General features: G+C 45.0%; 1 protein-coding gene across 13 annotated transcripts in view; it reads left to right on the top strand.

Annotated features, from left to right (window-relative positions):
• Positions 1 to 6,294: 6,294 nt before the first annotated feature.
• APBB2 (amyloid beta precursor protein binding family B member 2) overlaps positions 6,295 to 22,773 on the top strand; it is a 355,537-nt gene continuing 339,058 nt past the window's right edge. For 7 of the 13 annotated variants that reach the window (XM_032400244.1, XM_032400242.1, XM_032400245.1 and 4 more), the window contains exon 1: positions 6,297 to 6,543. The gene's annotated coding sequence lies outside the window, so the exon portion shown is untranslated. Of the gene's footprint in view, positions 6,544 to 22,773 lie in introns of all 13 variants that reach the window. The other 6 variants (XM_032400253.1, XM_032400252.1, XM_032400248.1 and 3 more) reach the window with 2 other exon arrangements.

Genomic DNA, 22,773 nt, shown 5'->3' with positions numbered 1-22,773 from the left:
TGCTAAGTTGCAGAAGTTCAGGAACAGTGGCCATAGCCAGTGGCCAGTGAGACGGTGCCTTTGGTGACACACTGTGCCGTAGTCTGGTCTGTATTATTTGTTGCCAGTCTTCCACAGATCCTGACCCTTTGCTGAAACAGTTCTCCGTCTTTGTGTCGATGCAGTGGGCAAGCTGACAATGCCTTCTCTAATTTTTTATTCTCCAAAAGTTAACTAGAATTCCTTTTGTTTGCAACCAAGATGTATCTCAAACAATAGAAAATTTAGTCTTTTTGGTTTGTTATTAGTGTTTCCTAAATTTTGTTCAATGAATACCAAGTATTTCTGTAATAAAACTTTTTATATAATGTAACATCAATGTAAATGTGAAATAAAAAAATTTTGAAAGTAAAATATGTATTTAAAATGTAAAAAAAGGGGTGCCTGGGTGGCTCAGTTGGTTAAACATCTGCCTTCAGCTCAGGTCATGATCTCAGGGTCCTGGGATTGAGTCCCACATTGGGCTCCCTGCTTGGCGGTGAGTCTACTTCTCCCTCTCCCTCTTTTGCTCTCACTTTCTCTCAAATAAATAAAAATCTTTAAAAAAAAATAAAAAGTAAAATGTAAAAAAGGAAAAAATGGATAGTAATAATAGTAATAATTTTAAGATAATGTATATTGAATGCTTATCTACGAGCTGGGCACATTGTTATGAGCTTTATGTGTATTATCTTATTATATACTTTCAGCAACACTAAATTGTACATAATATGATTATCAACATTTTCAGACAAGGAAACTGAGGTTAGGAGAGGGTAAGTCACTTTCCCAAAACTACCAGTGGGACTGTGGTGTAGGCGGGATTTAAACCTGGGTAGCCTGAATATAGCATCTATACTCTTAAACCTATAACATCACAGATGAGCTGGTCACCACGTTTCCCTGGGAAGTTGACTAAGCTTTTTATAGAGTAGGTAATCTCTGAACTGGACCTTGAAGGATAAGTAGAGTTTGCCAGGTAAAGAAGATGTAAAAAGGTCATTTCAGCTTGAGAAGGGTGTTTGCAAGGGCAGAGACAAGAAAGGCCATTATATGTTGTAGAAATGCCTCTTGGAGCACTGGTTGATGGTGCAGGGGGTGCTGTGGGGTGGGAAGGGGTGATATAGGGAGAGTTATAGCTGAGGGAGGGGTGGCTAAAAGGGAGGTTGGTAGTAGAGGAGCCAAATGTAGGTTTGAAATGGAATGGGGTTTGGTCCCATGAGTCCTTAGGGTTAATAGTTAAGTTTTTATCCTTAAGCAACCAGAAGTCATCACTGGTTTTTAAGTAGGGGAGTGACATCTTCAGCATCTCTTTTTAGAAGGATCACTCTGGCAGCAGCATGGAGGGAGGGCTTGTTTGGGAGTGATGGGTGTCAACAAGGTCAGTTGGCAGGATACTGAAATAGCACATGAAAAGCCAATGAGGACAGTGGGAGTGGGGGCAGAGAGGAGGGCCCAGATTTGAGAAGCATCCCTGGGAGGGGAGCAACAGGATTGATGACTAATTTAATGCGGGCTGTTGAGGAGGAAGGAAGAAATGAAGATGACTGAGATTTCTAGTTTGAAAATCTGAGTAATTGGTGATGTCATTTACTGAAATAGGAGTGGAAGGAAGGACTCTATGTGAGGCCCACCAGAAACTTTGCCTGTGTTATCTTCATTCAATTAAACAAACCCATGATGAAAAGATTAAAATGCCCATTTTCCAGATAAGAAGATCGAGGTTGACTGAGGTTAAATAATTTGTCCAAGGTTACACAGATGGTAAATAAAAGAGCTGGGATGGGAAATAAAGTCTGGCTCCAAAGCCTGTATCTTTCCATGATGGTATTCTACACTCTGACAGTAATTTTAATTTAGAATAATAGGACTGAAAACCATGGGAAAGACAGAGCTAGAAACATGGTCCTTTCAGAGGGCTGGTGCAGAGTGAAGAAAGATTAAAGCCTCATAGTTTTGGGATGAAGGATTAAAGCAACACTGTCCAATAAAATTTTCTGCAGAGATGGAAATGTTTTATACTTGCACCATCCAATACAGTAGCCATTACCCCATTTAGCTATGGAACACTTGCAAAGTGGCTAATATGACCAAGGAACTGAAATTTTAATTCTAATGTTAATTAGTTAATTTGAAACTAAATAACTGTATGTGGCTAGTGAGCGACTACTGAATTGGATAGTTTAGGACTACAGGAACCAACTGGACATGGAAAGTCCATCAGAGGGCAGGCCTTGCTGGTGCTCCTGAAAAGTCACTAGGCATTTGATCATCTGCCTCATATCTGTGGGTAAGATTGGTCCTAAGTTTGGGGACTACAATTCACTAATTACGAATGTGTGGACAACACAGTAATTTTACCAAGTCTTATCTTTGGGAGGAGAATAAGTACAGTATTCTACTTCCTTTCTTATATAAAACAAAAATCACAATCATTTTCTCTGTATTTACGTTTTTCTGTGTGAAGTGTTACTTAAGAGCTTGAGCTCCAGGCAAATGCCTGGGTTCAAATCCCCTTTCTGTCACTGAATGTGTTGTGTCTTGAGTTAGTTACTTCACATCCTCAAATTTCACTTTCACTACCTGTAATATAGGGATAACAACAGTACCATACTCACGGGGCAGTTGCGAAGATTAAGTTAAATAACCGATGTAAAACGCTTAGCCAGGAGCTGGCACATGCTAAGCACTCAGTGAAGTTTTGTTATTCTGTAACTAGTACCTTGTTGTGATGAGTTTGAACTTTGCTCCTCTGTATTTTGACATTTACTTGACTCTGTGCATAAGTAAATTCTCTAGGATCTCTAAATGTCAGAACATTCCCAAAAGAAATACACATTAATCAAGATAAAAAGGTAGACGGGCTTTTGAAAAGTTACTGTAGGCAGGAGTTTTGCAGTAACTTTTGTATTTCACTTTTTCATTTGTTAAAAGTATTTTAAATCAGTACAGTGGCAAATCATAGCCCTGATATTTTGTTGTGATCATTAAAATTTCCCTGGTTTAACCTCGAACAGTTCATACACCACTATCAAGCAAAAATACTAGGGGCTCTAAATTTTGATTCAAAAGGTTTCTTGATGTCTTGAAGCTCTGAAGAATTTCATACCACTTAAATAGGAAATATTTAAAGCCTAGTCTCTGGTTATCTCAGAAATGTCTGGATAGGTTGTACGGTGTAGGATAGATCAAAGACTATTTAAAGACTAATGACTTTAGAAGTAGGAACAAGTAATAGGATTCTTTTTGTTGCCGATTTTGTACTTTGTAATCTTTAGATGGAAAAACAGCATTGTAATACAGTCTTGCACTCTGTATAGTGTTTGTGCAAAATACAAATATATTTTTTCATTAGGTTAGGGTGTTAAGAAATCTGTGTTCAAGTGCAGTTTTGCTGCTGTTTTGCTTAAGTAAGGAAAAGTCATTGACCTCTTTCGGCCACAGAGAGGTAAACGTCTTCCGTAAAACCTGCGTTGATGAATGCTTCATCCTAGAATGATCTCCTAAGTATCCTTCCAACTAAAATTCCTTGAATTTGCCTTTTCTTTTCCTCTTTAGCCTTAAAGGACTTAGGTAATTTTTAACTTCCATTCTTTTATAAACATGCTCTTGAAATGTTCTTAGAATATCTCATTTCCTTAGAAGACAATTCATGGGTGAGTCAGCATGAAGGACAAAACCCACTCACAATAGATATCAAAATTGCATGAGGCGGTGAAACGAGAAGTGATTTTCTTTGTAAACTAAAATGATGAGGTACAGAGGAACCAATTATTTATAAAATGAGTGCGCGGTGGAAGGCTTTAGGTAGCAGAGATAGCGCGCTGTTACCTATTTAGCAAGACGAGAGGGTAGCAGGGAGTCCTGTCCATACTGCCTTAAAACTGTTACTATAAACGTTCCTTGAGGGAGGGAGTAAGATGTGTGTCTGGCGGCGGACGAAGGGAAGGATCCCAGCAAAGCAGGTTAAAAGCCTTCCCCGCCTCCGCCGGTCTTCTCTGGAAATGCATAATTAAAGGAATTTCCTCCAGCAGCCCCGGAACGTTCGGTGGCCCTTTCCACGTCACTATTAGGGCAGCCAGAAATTTTGCTTTCGCAGGCGGTGCCTTGCCGAGTCCTGCGGGTCCTCTGGGGGACGCCGAACGTCGCCCTCCGTTCCGGGCGAAGTCCGGCGGCGAGGTGGCTCGGAACCCGGGCTCGGGGCGCAGCGGCCAGGGGAGGGCTCCCAAGCGTTTCCTGGGTGAGCGCGGCAGCCGACCCCGTTTCCGGAAGGCTGATTGCATCAGGTGTGGAGCTGGGCGCCTCCTCGGCCCAACCTGGCGGCCATTGCGCCTGCGCGCGTCGCCCCGCCCCGCCGCCGAGGACTCCACCGCGGGTTTTCCTCGCGGTCTGGAGGAGAACAAGCCGGGAGGGGCGGGCGCCATTGGTCTCCCCGGGACCCCCGGGAGAGGGAACAGCAGGGTGGGACTTCTGGAGGGCCGCGGGGAGCTGTGGGGTCCGTGGGAATACAGCGCCACGGAAAGAGGACTTGCCTGGAAGGGTGGAGGCTGGTCCTGCTACTGAAGGGCGGGGTGGTCTTGGGTTGGCTAATTTCTTCGCCTCTCTGGACCTGAGGGACGTAGAGCAGAACTAGAGGGCTTTCCAGTTCAGGGTCTGCATTTCCCCACATTGGGTTAAACTATGGCCTCCGGCTGTCCAGGAATCCCAAACTCAATAGGCGGATCTTGGGGTGTGGGGACTCAGCCCTAAGGGTGAGCACTGTCATGGATTTACAGGAATTTCTCAGTGGCAATATTGTTTTTCTGTTACAGTAAGGAGCAACATGATTGCTGGCCTTCAGATGGGTCTGAGGAAAATTGTTCATGGGAAAGGTTTTAGGGGTGCAAATATCGGAAACCGGTCTTCCGCAAGGCAGCTTCCTTCCACCACTCATTATTTGCAACCCTACTGTGGATCAGCATCAGGGTTCCATTATACACTCTTTTATGCACGTGTCGTAGATCTCCCTCCTAGCACTCTCCATGTTTTATATGACATTTTTGAGTGATTATTTGGTGGATGTCTGCCCACCTCGTTGGACTGTAAGCTCTATGAAGGCAGGGGTCTTGAGTTTTTTTATTCACTGGTATTCCCAGGCTTACTATAGACCTTAAGGATCCTCAATAAATACATGATATTTGAAGCAATAAAGTACTGCTCACCACAACCACACACAATCCTCACATGAAGAATAAGGAGCAGCTAGGTGTGAGTTTGTTATTTGAGGAAGTAGTGCATTCTGGAAGTTTGGGGAAGAGGGTAAGTGAGAAGAAGCCATAACTTCATAGTTACTGTTAATTTACTTTTAGCATAATCCTCCTGACACAGATCCTAGGTAAGGCTGTGTGTATATGTATGTATAGTATTGGTTCTCAAAGTGTGGTCTTCAAGAGCAGCCGCGCCAGCATTACATGGGAACTAGTCAGATATACAGATGCTTGGGCCCCACTGCACACCTACTACTCATTCAGAGACCCTGGGAGTGGGACCCAGCATTTTATTTCTGTAAAGCCTGGGGGTGATTCTGATGCAGGCTCGAGTTTTGACAACCACTGCACTGGTGAAGAACAACCCTAAGGATGCTTTGGGGATGCCATTCACAGTGTCCAGGGCAGAGCACTGATTACTGCTTACTGAGTATCCATTCTTATCAGGACTCTGCTTCTCTGCATACAATTCGAGTTATAGGTAATATTCCTGGGGGTCAAAAGGAAATTATGCTTTCCCCCTCCTGCAGGTATGTTCTCCCCTGAGGTGATCTTGCTGTGACTTTCACATCAAGGAATGGTGTGTGTGTGTGTGTGTGTGTGTGTGTGTGTGTGTGTGGTATATGCCTGGGGTTCTGGATAAGGAAGCAGAAGGAGAAGTTCTCGCCTACAAGTTGCAGCTGGGTGAGTGTGGGCAGCTCTCATCTGGGTACATTTTCCCATTATAAAGGATTGCAGACAATGTGGGAGAAAAGACTAGCCAGGGATGAGGTTACCCAACTGCCTTTTGGTGCAGACAGACGCCAGGCCACATGGAGGGGATACCGGGCTGCATCGCGACTCCCAGCCTTTGGCTCTCGACACCCAGGCCCCCACAGCCTCCCTGCCATCTTCCCAGGCAATAGGGGAACCAAGGGTCCCAGAGGCCCCGCAGCCTCTGCCTGCAGGGGTCGCACTAGGAGCGCGGCCCGCCCCCTCCTCCTCGGCCCCCGCCCCCGGCCCCGCCTTTCTCGCGGTCGGCCCCCGCCTGGCCGGGCCCCTCCAGCCTCTCCTCGCGCAGCCGCCGCCAAAGCCTGGAGAAGTGGAATCTCGCCGGCGCCGCTGCCTGCGCGGGACTCGCGGAGCGGCACTGGGCATGCTCAGTCGCCGGAGCCCGTCCTGGTCTCAAGTAGGAAGCTCGTGCGCTGGACCCGCAGCTGATCCGGGCGCTCCGGGAAAGGCGAGACTGGAGCAGAGCCGCCGGGCGCCGGTGCCGGAGCGAGCGCGGCGCACACCGCCGGTGAGCCTCGCTTTCTTCCTTGCTTTTGCCCTGGACCCCGGGGCGGCCCGGGAGTGCCGGCGAGAGACCCGGGCAGCGGCAGCGGCGTGCGACGAGTGACTGCGCGCAGCCCCGGCGGCTGCTTCTCTCCTGCCGGCCCCTGGGGCTGCGCGGCCACTGCCGCCCGCCCCGCCGCAGCCACAGCTGCCGCAGCTGCCGCCGCATCTGCAGCGGGCGCCCGTTGCGGACTCCGGTGCGCCCTGCGCTCGCGCCGCAGGGCCGGCAGGGTGGCACGGCGACTGCGGGCTCACTCCTTGACTTCCATCCCTCTTGCTTCCCGGCGCCCTCTTTCCCTCGGCAGCCCGGATTTGGCAGGGCCCGGGGCGGGAGAGACAGGGTTGGAGGGGGTGCGCCCGGGTGGGGGCTGCGGAGGGGAAAAGTGAGGGCGGGCGCCGGCAGGGAAGAGCGCACACCCCCTTGCCCTGGCACCGGCCTCCGCTGTGCGGTTGGGCTCTCCCTCCTGGGGCGGCAGCGCGCTCCTGCCGGGGAGTTGGAGACGGCGCTGGCTTCTTGGGGGTTCAGACGCTAGCCGCTGGGAGATCAAAGGGGGAAAAGTTCATTTCCCCCTCGGAGGCAGAGAGCGTTTTAACTAGAAAATGGCTGTGCGAAGGGGACCGGATCGGGGAAGCTGGCCACTGGGTCCTGAAAGCTCCTCTGCTGCCCGCCGGGCGGAATGGAGGGTTGACGATAGAAATGACATTTGTGCGATGAAAACAGTGCTGGAGGGAGGGAGGGATGCGGAGTCCCAAAGAAACAATGCGAGGTGGTCTAGAACGCGGTGAAGCTATCTAGAACTGAGGGGGCGGGGGCCGAAGGGCCGAGGGAGCGTGGGACTTGAATTAAACAAAAATAAATGGGAGAAATCAGATTTAGAGTTGTAGCCGTTTTGTAGTCAAGTTCTGCGCAGTTTGGAACCACGACTGTCACAAACGTTTTTGGATGGATTGAGTGGTTGGGAGGACCAAAATTGAGAAGAGAATAAGGGTCAGTGTCGGAAGCTCGGGCGAGGCTGGGCTCTTGGAGGGCATAGTTTAAAGAAGTCCCTCAGTCACTGGCTTTGCATTGCGCCTGATGACTTAGGTGAAATACCTGAAGGATTATCATAAGACGATGCCAGCAGTAGAGCTTCAGTTCCAAGAAATGAGGAAACTTTGCGAGGTGGCATTGGTTTGTCATTCGTTATAATATTTAACTGATTTAAACCAACACACAGTGGCATCCTGATCTGTTGTGGATTTGGGTCTCTTAAGCCTTTGATTATTTTTTCCCTTGTCACAGACTTATATTTCAAATCTTGTCCTGAAATGGCCATGATAATTAAGGATATCTGCATTTGTGTAGCTGGCCTTTCAGGAACAGAATCTTTGAAGGGGGATTTCTTTATGAACTCAGGTAGCAGCCTAGTTGTGTTTTCCGTTTGTAGCTTGAAAACAGTAATTGTTCAACAATTGTTTATGGTAACTTGCAGAATCAGAAATGCACTGATTTGAAGAGATGGCATTGATCAAATGGACGAGGAACTTCGGCGCTGGGGGAGATGCTGGGAGAACACAGGTGGCAGTAGAGTACAATGGGCTAGTAGAACTCCGGGCGAGAAGCGGATTCAAGATTTCTATTGCTGTCCTTTTGTCATCATCTTACTATGTGACACCCCAAAAATCACTTGGGGTCTTCCTAATCTAGGGATGTCCCTAGATATTTGCTCAGAGCCTTTGAGAAAGGACTCTAAAGTTGAGATCCTTTTCTAGGGAAGGAGTTTCTTAAACTTTTATTCTCTTTTCCAAAGAATACTTTTAACTGGATAATTCACCCCCAAGGAGCCAGCACACCATTCTGCACTTTCTGAAACTTGTATGAAGTGGTAGTGGAAAAGCTTGGTGAACTGAAGTGTAAAAGACTGGTGCTTTACACTTAACTGGAGTAATATGAGTAAGAGACTTCAAAATTATTTAAGAAAAGAGTACTAAGTATTACAAGAATCCACATGTGCAATGATAATATATTTTAAAACTGTTACTCTTTTTATGTCATGTTTCAACTTTTTAATGACTATTTCTTTTCCTGCCACCAGAAAAACAACAAACATTGAATTTTTTTTTTCTGTTACAACAGAAATTAATACTGAAAGGCTTGCCATACTATTAGTACAGGGTTATGCCGATTACTCTGATTTTAGGATATCTAAATGTGTCTTTTAAGAAAAATGGAATGTTGTTTCTCTATATCTTTTTTAGTTACACTTTTTTTTTTTTTTTTTTTTTTTATTTTAAGTAGGCTTCACACCCATTGTGGGGCTTGAATTCACAACCCTTGGGATCAGGACCTGAGCTGAGATCAGGAGTTGGCGGTAGGGGCACCTAGGTGGCTCAGTCAGTCAGGCATCTGACTTCAGCTCAGGTCCTGATCTCAGGGTCCTGGGATCAAGCCCCAGGTCAGGCTCTGCGCTCAGTGCGGAGTCTGCTCATCACTCTGCCCCTCTCTCTGCTCATGTTCTCGTTCTCTCTCTCTCAAATAAATAAATAAAATCTTAAAGAAAAAAAGAGTCGGTGCTTAACCGACTGAGCCACCCAGGCACCCCAGTTACACTTTTAAAATAGACTACCCTGATGTTATAACACCTTAAATTTTTCATGGCTGTAGGACTTTTAGGAAAGTATTGTAAGAAGGTATTACTAGTTATGTGGGTGATTCTTATTTTCCTTCCCCAGGTTAAGGAAACTAACATTTGTTCAGTGCTTGCTCTGTGTCAATCTGATATTAAGCTTCTCACAGATATTATCATATGTATCAGCATCTTTCACATGAATGTCAGCTTCCACAGAAAACCCCTCTGGGGAGGTGGACAGTCCTTTGTTTGCACAGCAATAGAACTTTAAAGTTTTATCCCATGTGAGAATATTTTCTACAGGTTTCATTGTTATTAAATAAGCATTCTCATGTGAAATATTTTTGATTTGTTATTTGGAATTAGATTTGATTGGAACAGCATGTTTTCAAAATTATTTGAATGTTTTAAAGAATCTATCTGGATTTAAAAACTGTTTTCATGCTCATTTATTTTCAACAATGTTGGCTACCAACAAATATGCTTAACTGTAAGGAAGATAAACTCAGATTACCCATTTTATGTTGAATGTGTTATTAATGCATATTCTGCATGTTGATGGCATTTCTGTCAGTTGATAGGTTTGTTAGAGTCAGAGTGACAGATTCTCTGTTATAGAGAGTCTGGTGGGATTTGGTGGAAAGACTACCAACCAGTGACTCCCAAGACTTGCCTTTTGGGTCAGTTCTGCTACTTTAACCTACTGTGTGATCTTGGGAAAGTCAGTTTACTTTTCTGGGCCTCAGTTTTCCCATCTGTAAAATGAGGGAGTTGCAGTAGAATGCACCCTCTGGGTGCATCTGGGGTTCTTTTGTCCCAATCCAGGGGTCTGTGATGCGACCATTGGAGGAGGGGGGCCTTCATTTAGAGAATTAGAGGAAGCTAATTTTGTGTTTCACTGAGTCTGACCTGTCCTGCTTTGAGGAATGTCTTTCTTTCTTTTTTTTTTTTGGCCAAATCCTTACTCCCTTTTAGTTTTTGCTAAAGAATGATTGTCATAAAATTAACTCTGTGGCCCTGCCAAGTCTAGGTAGGAGAGAAGGTGATGATTAGATTTGGATGAAGCACACTGGATATTTGAAACTGTTTTATAGCATCTTCTGAGGGGAGTCTCTGCTCTTGGGCACGCAGATAGGCTGAGAAAGAAGCCACCTCAGAGGCCGCAGAGGAAGGTGTCACATGTCTTGGGTGCTGAGCCCACGGACGTGAAATTTTGGCAAGCCTTTTCCATGTCCCCATCCTCTCTCCTCAGGCCTTGATTAGAAATGTAGCCCTCAGTCTCTGGAATAAAATTCTCATCATCATTTCGCGTTAGCACCATCGCTGTATTGGGCAGGTGTCCAGGGTCAGCTCCTGCAGTAGCAGGAGCGGTGGCTGGTGGAATGCGCCCACTCATCTTTGGCCAGATCGTGAACTTTTTTTTTTTTCTTTCCTCTTTTCGCAAGTTATGATGATGGGGCCGAGAGCAAAGGAAACCCATCCATTTGGGGTTTGTAGTGCACTTTGCTTTCATGATGCTCACAAAACTCAGTGTCATTAACCTTTAAGTGAGGCAGGTGAGGAGACGCCAGAGTTGTTACCCACATTTTAATAATCGATAATAGACAGACAGCGAATCTGGTGCCGCTCATATTAACCAGGCTGCAGGGTTGCTGGGCCTCTGGTGGGAGTGGGGCAGTAACTCCAAACGCAAGGTGAGAGCATAAGAGAGGAAGGACACAGAGGGTAGAAGACAGTCAAGTCACCGCAAGTTGGCAAAAAGTAAGAAGCCTGCATCAGTTTAAAAGTATTAGAGGCCTTTAGGTGTAGAGTCACAGGAGACATTTGCTTTCTGCATCATCTTATTTCCATAATGGTGGAATCTTACCTGGTCCTCTAAGCATTGAATAGATGCTAGGACAGGTATTACTTTTATCATCAGGGAAAAAGTCTCAATGTATACTTTATTGATACATAAAATGTACAGACGTATATGGACAAAGATGGGAAGAGAACATGGAAAGAATGAATGGTATGGAATTACGGATTAGGGTGTTCCTTTGTTTATTAATGATTTGACAATGGTTATAGATAAGGTGAACCAGTCTATCCTTTGCCCCCTGTTGAAATCTTGCAAAATTTTGTCTACTAGGTAATAGCTGAGGTTTTTAAAGTGTAACTCTCCTGGAAAGTATGCTTTAGGAATGCTGAGAGTGGGAGGAAGGGTGGTTTTGTTTGTGTTTTCTTTTAAAGTTGACTAAAAAGAATGCAGTTTTGTAGCTGAGCTAGAGAAGTGTGCACTTAGGAGGATGAGGTTGGAGAGAACTTGCAGAGAGCTCCAGAGAGTGCAGGGAAATGCTGTTTTGAAGAAGGAAGGTTTGGCATCACTGTGGCTTAGGATGTAACATTTCCAAAATTGCTGCCCTATACATCAGATTTTAGTTTCCACACAATTTGTAAGTGCAAAGCTCAGTATTAGGCCCGTGGGCCATTGTCCATTGGTGATGTGTTTGCTGTCCTTATCCAAATAATGATGATGATGTAGTGAATATTTGTGTGTCCAAATTAGATGTATCCTTTTTTTCTCTGAGACTATACCCTTCCGATTTGGGGGTAAGATTTTTTTTATGAATTGATGGGGATATTTTTATTTGGCAGCTTAATGGTCCATGAAATTGATAAGTCTGGGAAGCCAGGCCTGGGATGTCGAGAGCCATGCCCTTGGGATAGAGTGAGTAGTGGAGACCAGGCCAAACTGGAGATTATGGGTGGGCTGATGGGGCCTCGGGGCCTTCCAGGAATGTAGGGTCACTGGTATAGACCCAGGGTTTGAGGAGCTTAGAAGAAGCTAATTTTGAAAGCGCTCTGGGAACCAGCAGATATTTTTGAATTATAGCCCAAGAATGTCAGTGGAAGTGCCAGCATGAAAGATGAGGGTCTGTGAGAGAGCAGAAAGGACAACTGATTGAAATGTGAATTTTAGCAGGCGGGGCCTCCAAATGACAGATCTTGGTGTTGGTTCCTTTGCACACAGGCCTCTTTCTGCCAGGGCAGCATGCTCTAGCAATTTGGTGTTGGTGATTCTAGGAGATACTGAAGGAATCAAGGCCATAGAACTACGAGTGGTGTAACAGCCAGCTTGGTTTGGACCCCTGCAGTATCATGTCTTCCAGAGCAAGCCTTGATGAATCCCTGGAGGAAGCTGAAGAATAATTTGCTCATGGAATTGCAAACCCGAATTCTTTCTGTGTTTTAAATAGTAGATTAAGAAAATAATGTATTTTCAGATAATATTTTAAAAATCTATGCTTAATGATATCTGATTCTTGCGGATCATCATGATATTATATTACTAATATAATTATGGAGCTCTTTGTGCTAAGGGCTTTCTCGCTGTTACCCTATTTAATTCTTACAAAACGCTGTGGTGCTGTTCCCATTTTAGAGATAAGGAAACTGAGGTCCTTTTCACTAAAACCTTTACGGGAAACCGTGATGCTTACCCTGTGACTGTAGTCAATATGGAGGCGTCCATGGGTTGCTGAGGGACCGACAGGATGAAGAAATAACATTTAGTAATTAAGGGTCAACTGTGTGCCTCGTGTTATACAGGAAACAATTCACTTAGTCCTTTGGGGTACCTCCCCCTATCTCCTCTCTTATGAGTGAGGAACCTTCCTAAATTCACCATTTGGGGAAAAGGCGAAAATTTCACCTTTCATCCGTTTTCAAAGTGGACGTTAACATAAATCCACATATTTAATGGTGGAATTACTTCTTTCATACTGTGGCTCCAATGTGCATTTCTTTCATGTGAACACACATTGAGTAGCAGAAAATCCAAGTATCTTTTCTAAATAGGTCTGAAACTAGGCGTTGCTGTGTAACCTCCCTGGACAGATTGCAATCTAGAATGTTTCTGTTGTAAATAAAATACCCCAGAATCCGATTAGTTGTCATGTGCCAATCATTAGGCAATGCTAGGAGGACAGAGGCTTCTGATGACTGGAAAAAGGTGAAGTGAGGGTTTCCAGGCTTCTCCAGCTGCCTGTGGCTGACCAGAGGCTTCTGGCTGCCGGAGTGGTGGGTCTGGAGAGAGAACCTCAGCACCCCAGCTGATGGTGCCCCTCTTTGGGAGCATCTGGTATGCTCCTGGGTGCTGGCTCTGTTCTTACCTTCTGATCTTCATTTGATTTCCCAAGTGGACTTTTGTCCTGGGCAAGAGAGTCAGTGGATCTGCTGATTTGCTAGGCAGTACTATTTGTCAGGGAAATGAATAAATTAGAATTTCTTTAGCATGAGTTAGGTTTCTTGAGTTGATTTTTTTTTTCCTAAGTGTACTAAAATGAAATTTCTGAACCTAACTGAGGCATGGTCTGGACCCACAGGAGTATAGATACTTTTTATTATTTATTGAGAGAGAGCATGAGCACAAGCTGGGGGAGTGGGGTAGGCAGAGGGAGAAGCAGACTTCCCATTGAGCAGGGAGCCCGACGCGGGGCTCAATCCCAGGACCCTGAGATCATGACCTGAGCTGAAGGCAGACGCTTAACCTACTGAGCCACCAAGGTGGCCCAGGAGTATAGATACTTTGAGAAGCAGTGGTTCAACCTCAGATTCTTCTGCTGTCTGACCAGAATCTCTTCTCCTCTCTAATAATCATGCTTTATTTATTTATATACTTTTCAAATCACTAGTGAAGACAGACAGACGTTGTTTTAGTGACAACAAGAAACCTTAGCTTCGTTTGTTCATGCCTTTGTCCAGCAAATGTTTATTGAGCACATACTTTGTGCCAGGCACTGTGCAAAGTTCAGGAAGACAGAGAGGAATGTACCAGAGCACTGATGATAAGGTGCTGCAGTGAAGGCATGCGTGTGAGGTCTGAGCGAATGGAGAGAAGGAAGGCTGTCCTCACCCTGTGGGAGTCAAGAGGCCTCACGGAACAGGAGCCGTGGCAAGGGACTCCTGTAAAACCCCGCTACAGAAAACCCTTCGGCTGACTCCTTTTCCATTTTTCCTTCCCTCCATAGAACTGTTATAGCCTGTTTCTTCTATCCAACACCTGGGATTTGCCACTCCTCCCAAAGGGGACTAGAGATTTGGCCTTTTAAATCTTTATAACTGTGGTTCTCGAAGAAGGAGGGGGACAGTTTTTTTCTCCAGGGACTGTTGTCAATATTTGGAGACATTTCTGATTGTCATGACTGTGGAAGGAGTACCACTGGCATCTAGTGGGTAGAGGCCAAGGATGCTTGTAAATATCCTACAGTAAATGCATGCACAAGATAGTCCTGTGGGGAAGGAGTAGGATTTGGTGGTTAAGAGCCAGACTCTTAGGGTTCCAATATTGCTCTGCAATTTAATAGCCATATGACTGGGGACCACTGAAGTACAGAATTGCAGGTGGAGAATAGCATTGACAGGGCTTTATGTTCCGTCATCCATAAGTAGGAATACTAGATATGATAGGGTTGTTATGAGGATTTCATGCGTTAATATATGAATATAATAATGAATAATACTTGGCATAAAGTAAGATCTTAACAGTTATTATTATTTTTTTATTTTAGGCAAAAACTTTAGCTTTTGACTCCCAAGAGCTTGAGTTTAGAGAATCCAGGGCAGCCAGGTTTGTGGCAACCGTCTCTCAATAGGCTTTGGTGTAAGAATTGGCCACTGTTTTTGTTTCTCTAGTTCCTTTTTGTCCATGGGTTTTATTTTCCACTGTTTCTACCTCTTGATTCTAGGACTTCCGATAGCTTTGTCGTTCATCCTTTTTTCCCAGGGACCCAAATTTATGCCCTTAACGAACCTTTCCCTGGAGGGCTGAGAAATATATTTATGATTTTCCTTAGCTCTGTCTATTTTGGGAATGGTGAGAAAACAGGAAGCAGGTCAGGGGAGAGCTGCCTTACTTCCTGATTGTCACAGCTCCCTTCTCTATAAAATTCCATGCAAGACTGAGAGGCAGGTGGTAGGGCCTGCTTGGTAACTAACTCTTCCCTCTACGCCCACCAGCTCCACCCCCAAGTTAGGTGCCTACTACTTCCAAAATACCCTGTAATTGGGTCACAATATCTGCCTGCTTGAAATCATTTCTAAAAATCAAGGCAAAGATGCAAGCTGTGTCAGTGGGATTTAAAATGTCTTGGTCCTCTCCTTCAAGGTTTTGGAGTTGTTCTGAAAACAAAAAAGGGAGCCAGCCTGTTCTCTTAGTTAGGTGGCAGCATCTTTGTGGCCTAGAACTGTGTCTTCCTCTTCACTTGCAGAAGTGCTCAAACCACGGTCCTTGCCGACTTTCCACAGGAGGATGGGCCTGTGGCCTCCTCTCAGCAGATCACATTTACTGTCACATTTTCCCAACCTAATTGACTCGTAAGGATTTTCATTCTGTGTTTTGAATGGTGTCAACAGACTAGAGAAAAATGAAGAAGTTCAGTCCGTCCTAAGCTTTCCGATTCGTCCCCATGACATGGTCCTCTGGCCCCTGAATGAGGGCAGTAGCCTCTCAGCGGCCCCCTGGCCTGGCCGGCTCCAGTCATTCAGTTTGGCTTCTGTAGCGCCGGGCGCTGTGCCAAATGCTGCCGGTGGAAATGGACCAGGGTGGAAGCTGACCGGGATGGCCCCGGCCCCTGTCTGTAGGGCAAGACTGGCAACTGAGATGCAACGCGCCGTGTGCTACCGGGGTGGGGGGTGGGGTGGGAAGTACTCAGCCCTCCCTGACCCGCACCTTCCCTGGCTTGGGGTGTGTGTGGGGGGTGTCAGGTGAGGCTTCCAGCGGAAAGGGATGCTCCGTGTGTCCCACAGCATGCCTGGCGCCTCCATCTGTGCAGCGGGGTTAGTAAGCTCCCGTTTGGAGCCCCGCCCCGCTGACAGCGGGCCTCCCTGCCTTCCCACCACTGTCGCCTCTCATCAAGTTACCTCCTCCGTGGCCTCGCTGTTTGTTCTCTGCACTGCCTCCAAGGTGATCTTCTGAAATCCTCTGCAGGCCCGGGCATGCCCATCCCAGCCCTCCAGGGGCTTCTCGCTGCCCTTGAGATGAAGCGCCAGCCTCTTGGCATCGCCCCTGGTGCTCTTCATGATCTGCGTTGCTCTCCATCTCATGCTCTGAGCTTGAGCCACACCGTTCTGACAACACGCCCGGCTTTCTCTGGCCTTTGGGCTTTTATCCTCTGTTCCCGTTGCCTGCAACCATCCTTACTGTCTGTGTATTCTTTACTTGGCTTGACTTCGTTCCTCCTTCAATGGGTGTCCGAATGACCCGAGGGCCTGCTAAAACATACATTGCTGGCCTCACCCCCCGAATTTCTGATTCGTAGGACCGTGGCGTGGCCCGATTCAAAGTTTGTACGTCTAACAATGTCCCGGGTGATGTTGATGCTGCTGGTCTGGGGACCACACTTGGAAGACCACTGGGTACCTGGTTACCCAGAACAGGGTGACTGGCTCTTCTTGCTTCCACAGTGAGCGCCTTATGCCCCTCTACCATCCCACCCTTGTTGTCACACTGCATTGTAACTACTCACTTCCTGGGCTTCTCTTCTAGTCTGTAAGCCCCGTGAGGGACAACACTGTTACTTCTTCATCTTTGTGCTCCCAATGCTTAGAAATCCTGGATGCTCAATAAGCATTTGCCAAAGAGTGAATATATGAATGAAAAATAGCTATCATTGGAGGCTTCTTTTTTTTTTTTGAAGATTTTATTTATTTGAGAGAGAGAGAGGAAGTGCATGAGCGGGAGGGAGGGGCAGAAGGAGAGGGAGAAGCAGACTCCCCGCCGAGCAGGGAGCCTGACGTTGCTCCATCCCAGGACCCTGGGATCATGATCTGAGCCGAAGGCAGACGCTTAACTGACTGAGCCACCCAGGTGCCCCCATTGGAGGCTTTAATAAATATGCACCAGAATGTTTTTAGCAGCTAGTTTTTCTGACAGTTTATCCCCTGTTGTGATGGTATAGGCTTATAACATGATGTTAGTGAGATCAGCATGAGTTTGGTTAACACAAGAGCCAGTTAACTATGTGGTTTTGTGTCCAAATTCTAGAAGGGTCAGGGGAGGAGCTCATATTAAACCCATTATTGTTTTTGGAATGACTCAAAAATACATAGGTTTTTAAAATAGGGCTTGGTATGAAAATATGTGTCCAAAAGAAATGCAGTTGTCATTTAATTTAGCAACTATAACATAACTGTGGCCTTTTTATTTGAAATAATAAATCTTACTGAACTCATATTAAATGTAACCAGATGTTTAAGTAATCGTTTCTCCAAGCCAGAGGGAGGGATTGCTAGAATACTTCATGTACTTACTCAGCCTGTAAATGTTTATTGAGCACCTACTATGTGCCGTAGGCCCTAGGATATGGCAATGAGTAAAACACTGCGGCTTTCTGGGTGGGAGGTGCCATAAAGAAGTCAGAGATGGGTGATGTCATGCAAAGCGCCCAGTGGGCTCTTTCAAATCAAGTGAGTAGGTGGCTATTAAGGCTGTGTCCCGAGTGATGGGAAGTGACGGCCATGTCAAGATCATGGCATGGAGAGGAGCAATTTAAGGCCACGAGAATGGTGCAGAGGAACTAACTTTAGGACATCTCTTTGAGGAGCCCTATTGCCCCTCTAGTTTTGAAGACCGGATTGATGTCAACTTATTATTGTGCCTCCTTATCCAGATCTGGGCTCCAACCTTGCTTCCACAACATCCAAAGTAGTACTTCCCAAAGGGAGCTCAATGAATCCCAAGTGATTGGAAATATGTTGGGAATAAAGACTTCTGCCGTCAAGTTCAGAAAACTGCATGTACTTTCTCTTTCCATGAACGTATCCAGAAGTCCTGCTGAAAAGAAACTTCATTTAATGCAGCATTTGCCCAGGGGACCTAGTTTGCACAGTCTCCTCTGAGCTGGTGTTTCCTGTTGCACACCTTGGATGACCAGTTCTAAAGGGGCTGCTTTGTGCACACCTAAGAAGAATGTTTTGCATGATGCAGACTTCTGTCCTCTTCACGTCCCCCTTAACCTTCGGGGACTTGGATTGTCGAAAAAGGCAGAGGTGGGGTTTCTCCTATTGGTTTTCCAAATGTCTTGTGCCCCGTTGGTCAGTCCCATTGATTTGGGTGCAAAGATAAATGGCATTTAGAGCCCGAGAGAGCATTGCTCATTTGCCGCCTTCAGGGAAGAGCTGGCTAGACTGTGCCATGGGATGCAAGCTGTTTTTGCCCATGCTTTAAGCCTCAGTTACTCTAACAGAGAATGGTTTGTGTTTGAATTGCTCATATTATGACTTCATTCTATCTTCTTTTGGGTATGTAAACATTGCTTTGGGTGTCAGCTGACCCTAAGTAAAGGAGGGGGAGAGGAGTGACCTGCTTGGAGTTCCTAAGGGCGAGCCTAACGTAGGAACGATAAACTTAGGTCGGACACTATACTGAGTTTTTGCTGATGTTGTGGAATCTTAATCTAACCTAAAAAATACTGGCATTTAGATTTCCTTTCAGTTGACGTGTGTTTAGTTTTGGCCCTTCCTGAAGTCAGAGCAGATGTTTTATTCTCTGTTAAGTTTGAAGTTTTATTCTTTTGAAGTTTTATTCTCTTTTAATCTTTATGGTTTTAGTTTGACACAGCAAGCCAGGAAAGGTTCAAGGTGGGGCGAGCTCCCTGAAAAGTTTCATTTAAGGGAGATCCCAGGATGAGCCTTTCTGTAAAATAATTCAGAGTAAGAGAGCATTTGGGTCAGTTGCCGGGGTTAGGAGGAGGCCCCATCCTGTGCTACTTATTTATTTATTTTTTTTGTGCTTGGGGCAATTTCTAGAAAGATGCATCGGGGCCTGACTGAGAATGGGATCAAAGAAGCTGGATCTAGGGATTTGGAATGATTAGTCCTTTCAGCTCCTCCGTGTTGGGGTTCTCTGTTTTCATGGGCTCTGCTCTCCCTAAATGAAACAGGAAATTCAGGATGAATGGTGAATATGTTGGATACCATTACTGTGTATGGGTTCTCTGTGTCTTCAGTTATGTAGTATCCCAAACCCCGCATTCAAATTAAATGTATTCCAGTGATTTGAGCAGAAAATGTGTGAGGAGTGGAGGAATAAAGGTAACACTCCCTGCTCTTATTCACAGGACCTAGCAATTGGGTCAGTGTCATTTTCTAAAAACGTCTTTTTTCTAGGACTTGAGGCTATTTCTACTAAAATAAATAAAGGAAGTCTTGCATCCCATCGACTTAGGTATAATTGTCTCCCGATCCAAGTCATCTCCTGCTGACTTGAGTTTTATTTCATCTGAAATCATTTTCCTTTACTATTACTAGGTCCTGCTATTTTATATATTATATATATATTTTACAAGCCATAAGTAGAAACAAGAAACAAAAATAAGACATGGTTTTATTAAAGTTTACCCTTTTCCCCCTTAGTTCTGAGAACATGTGAATTGCAAGAATAATCAATTAAAAAAAAAAACTGGGGGGAATGTTGATTTGTGGCATTATTATTTTCATTTACTGGGAAGAAAACAGGATTTTCATTAGATGCCGTTGTGCTGTTTTCCATTGAGAGAGATAACAGTGGGATGGATGGCCACGTTCGGAGTTTATATACATTTTTGCTTAACATTTAAATGGTTTTTGTATGAACATTTGTGAAGCTGTTGCCCTCTTTCTGCAGTGCCAACTATTCTACAGGATGGTTCTATTTGCCAAGGACAATTTCCTTCCATCAGAGCGAAACTTCAGGCAATTTTAACTTATTTCTACCGTGGGAGAGCTCGGTAAATACAGGTTTTCATGAAAGCACATTTATTTTTCCTTGGTGTCGACCTTGGAAGTTAATTTTTGAAAAGCTTGAACGTGTATCATTTTGACTGATGGTTGAGTTAAAGGATACTCAATATGATGTAATTATGCAGATTTCATTTGCGTAAAGCAAACAATGATGAGAGAATGAGTAGAAAGGAAAACGGAGTGCCTCTGTGGTAGGATTGTGGATAATTTTGTTGGCTTTCTCATTCTTCTTCCTCCTTGACCATTGTAGTGTTTTCATATCTTTCTAGCAAGTAGTAAAAGGGAAAAAAAATTTTCTCACACGTTCATTTTTATGTCCTCCAGAGATTGTGCATTTCAGGGTGTTTCTTCAAGGAGACTAACTGGGAACAAAGAAGAATTGGCATTATGCTTAGTGAAATAAGCCAATCACAAAGGGACATGTATTGTATGAGCATATTTATGGTACCCAGAATAGTGTATTCATAGAGACGGAAAGTAGGGGGCCAGGGGAATGGGGTTTTATTTTATTTTTTTAAAAAAGACTATTTATTTGAGAGCGAGAGAAAGACAGGAGAGCGTGAGCAGGGGAGGAACAGAGGGAGAGGGACAAACAGACTCCACACTGAGCACAGAGGACTACATGGGGCTCAATCCCACAACCCTGAGACCATGACCTGAGCTGAAACCAGGAGTTGGATGCTCAACTGACTGAGCCACCCAGGCGCCCAAACGACTGAGCCACCCAGGCCCCCGGGAACAGGGATTTAGTATTTCATGGATCCAGAGTATGATTTGGGGAAGATGGAAAAGTTCTGAACATGGGTGGTGGTGGTGGCCGTACAACAGTGTGAATGTACTTAATGCCACTGAACTGTAAACCTGAACATGGTTAAAATGGTGAATTTTATATGTATTTTACTACACTCTAACCTTGGCTCTGAGGGGTGTGGAAGGCACAGACCCCAAGAGCTTGGGGGGAGTGGGTATAGGTGCCACTTAACTTGAACTTGATCCCAAGCTCTTGCCTTTCCAAAAGCTTTCATTTATGAGAGGTGAACACTGGTTCATCCAAGTGTTTGGATGATCCAAGACAAGTTTGAAACTGTGAATTGGGTATGCTATATGTAGGGCAAATTTTTGGCCATATCTGTTACTGACTTCTACTTTGGAAATGAAACAATTTGGTAAAAATTAATCTTCATTTGAATGTCCTCCGAAACTGTGGCACTTTCCCCATTTATTTTGTTGAGTGTTTCCTCAAAGCCAAGTGACTGTGTAGCCTGACTTTTCTTTTGTCTCATCCATGTTGTTCTAAAGAGAGCATAGACTTTAGGTCTGGACAGGGCCAAGTTTCAGTTTGGGCCCTGCCCTGGGAACGTGGGTGTAGGTGGGTACTCTGCCTGAGCCATGGTTTCTCCATCTGTAAAATATCTGGAACGATACCTACCTGGTTGGGAGGATTTACTGTGATAACATGTGAAAATGCATGCCACTCTCTTGATTACCTGTTGTTGAAACGGTCAGTAGGTTGACCAGACATTCTAGATCAACCCCACATTTGTTACTGTGCTATAGAAGATGGTCCTTGATCAAACTGACAGACTTTTCAGAATTAAAATATTTTATTTTATTTTTTAAAAAGATTTATTTATTAGAGAAAGAGTGTGTGCACAAGCAGGGGGAGGCGCAGAGGGAGAGGGACAAGCAGACTTTCTGCTGAGTGGGGCTCAATCCCAAGACACTTAACCAAGTCAGACACTTCTGAGCCACCCAGGCGCCCCTAAAATATATTAAAGGATAGTTCTTTTAGAAAAGGCAAATGGAAAGATGTTTATAATTGGTAGCAGGTTTTTAATGGTTTATATTCAACTACATGTTCTTGGTTTTTATTGGTACCTCATCCCCTGCTCTGTATTATCTTCGGAGAATGTGAATGATAGTCCCTCAGTGTGTTTGATACCTCTTATAGTTTGATAGTCTTGGAAGACCTGTGGATTGGGCTTTGATCCTGGGTCTGTCTCTATCAGCGCAGTGACCCTGAGCAAGTTACCTCTTTTTCCTCACCTGTAGGATCCTATAGAAATTATAAGGGTTGATGTTTATTGAGCACTTACTGGGAGACAGTGGTCACTGTGGTAGATGTGTTCTGTGGAGGGCATCATTTGGTCCCACACCTCTATGGGGAAGCTGCTATAATTATTCTCAAATGTAAGTGGGGAAGCTGAGGCTCACCAGCGGCCAAGGGCACCCAGCTAGAGCAGGTGATTTAGGACTGAGCTCAATGTAGATTATGAGGAGAGAACTTGGCATTGGGGAAGGCACTTAGTACATGTGAATGCTGCATGCTACCGCGCGTGCACGCGCACACACGCACACGCATGCACACACGCACACACGCACGCGCACACGTACACGCGCACACACACACCCACACACACGCACGCACGCACACGCACGCCCACACACGCCCACACACACGCCCATACACTGTGCATCCTTAAATTGATACTTCCCTAAGATACAAGAGCTACTAGGTTATAAAATCTGGAATTCCCTAAGAGGGTAGAGAGTATCTGGTGTGAGATACTGGTGTGAGCCCGACTGGTGTGAGAAAGCTCATATCAGAAGCACAAATTGTATTTGGTTGTGATTATAGCTGCTTTGCCTTTTTTTTTTTCTCATTGCGTTTTTAAACAAAGAAAATTTCTATATTCTCTGTAGGATTAACATATACTTTTAAAGGATGTCATTGGGGTTTTACTGTTTCTCTTTCAGAAAAAATCAGTTATTTCTCTAATCATTAAGCATCCTGTCCTGAGAATAATTACAAAGGATAAGCTCCA

This window comes from Phoca vitulina, unplaced genomic scaffold (assembly GCF_004348235.1).
Source record: "Phoca vitulina isolate PV1807 unplaced genomic scaffold, GSC_HSeal_1.0 scaffold3, whole genome shotgun sequence".
Classification (NCBI taxonomy): domain Eukaryota; kingdom Metazoa; phylum Chordata; class Mammalia; order Carnivora; family Phocidae; genus Phoca; species Phoca vitulina.
This window is presented reverse-complemented; position numbering and strand designations above follow the sequence as displayed.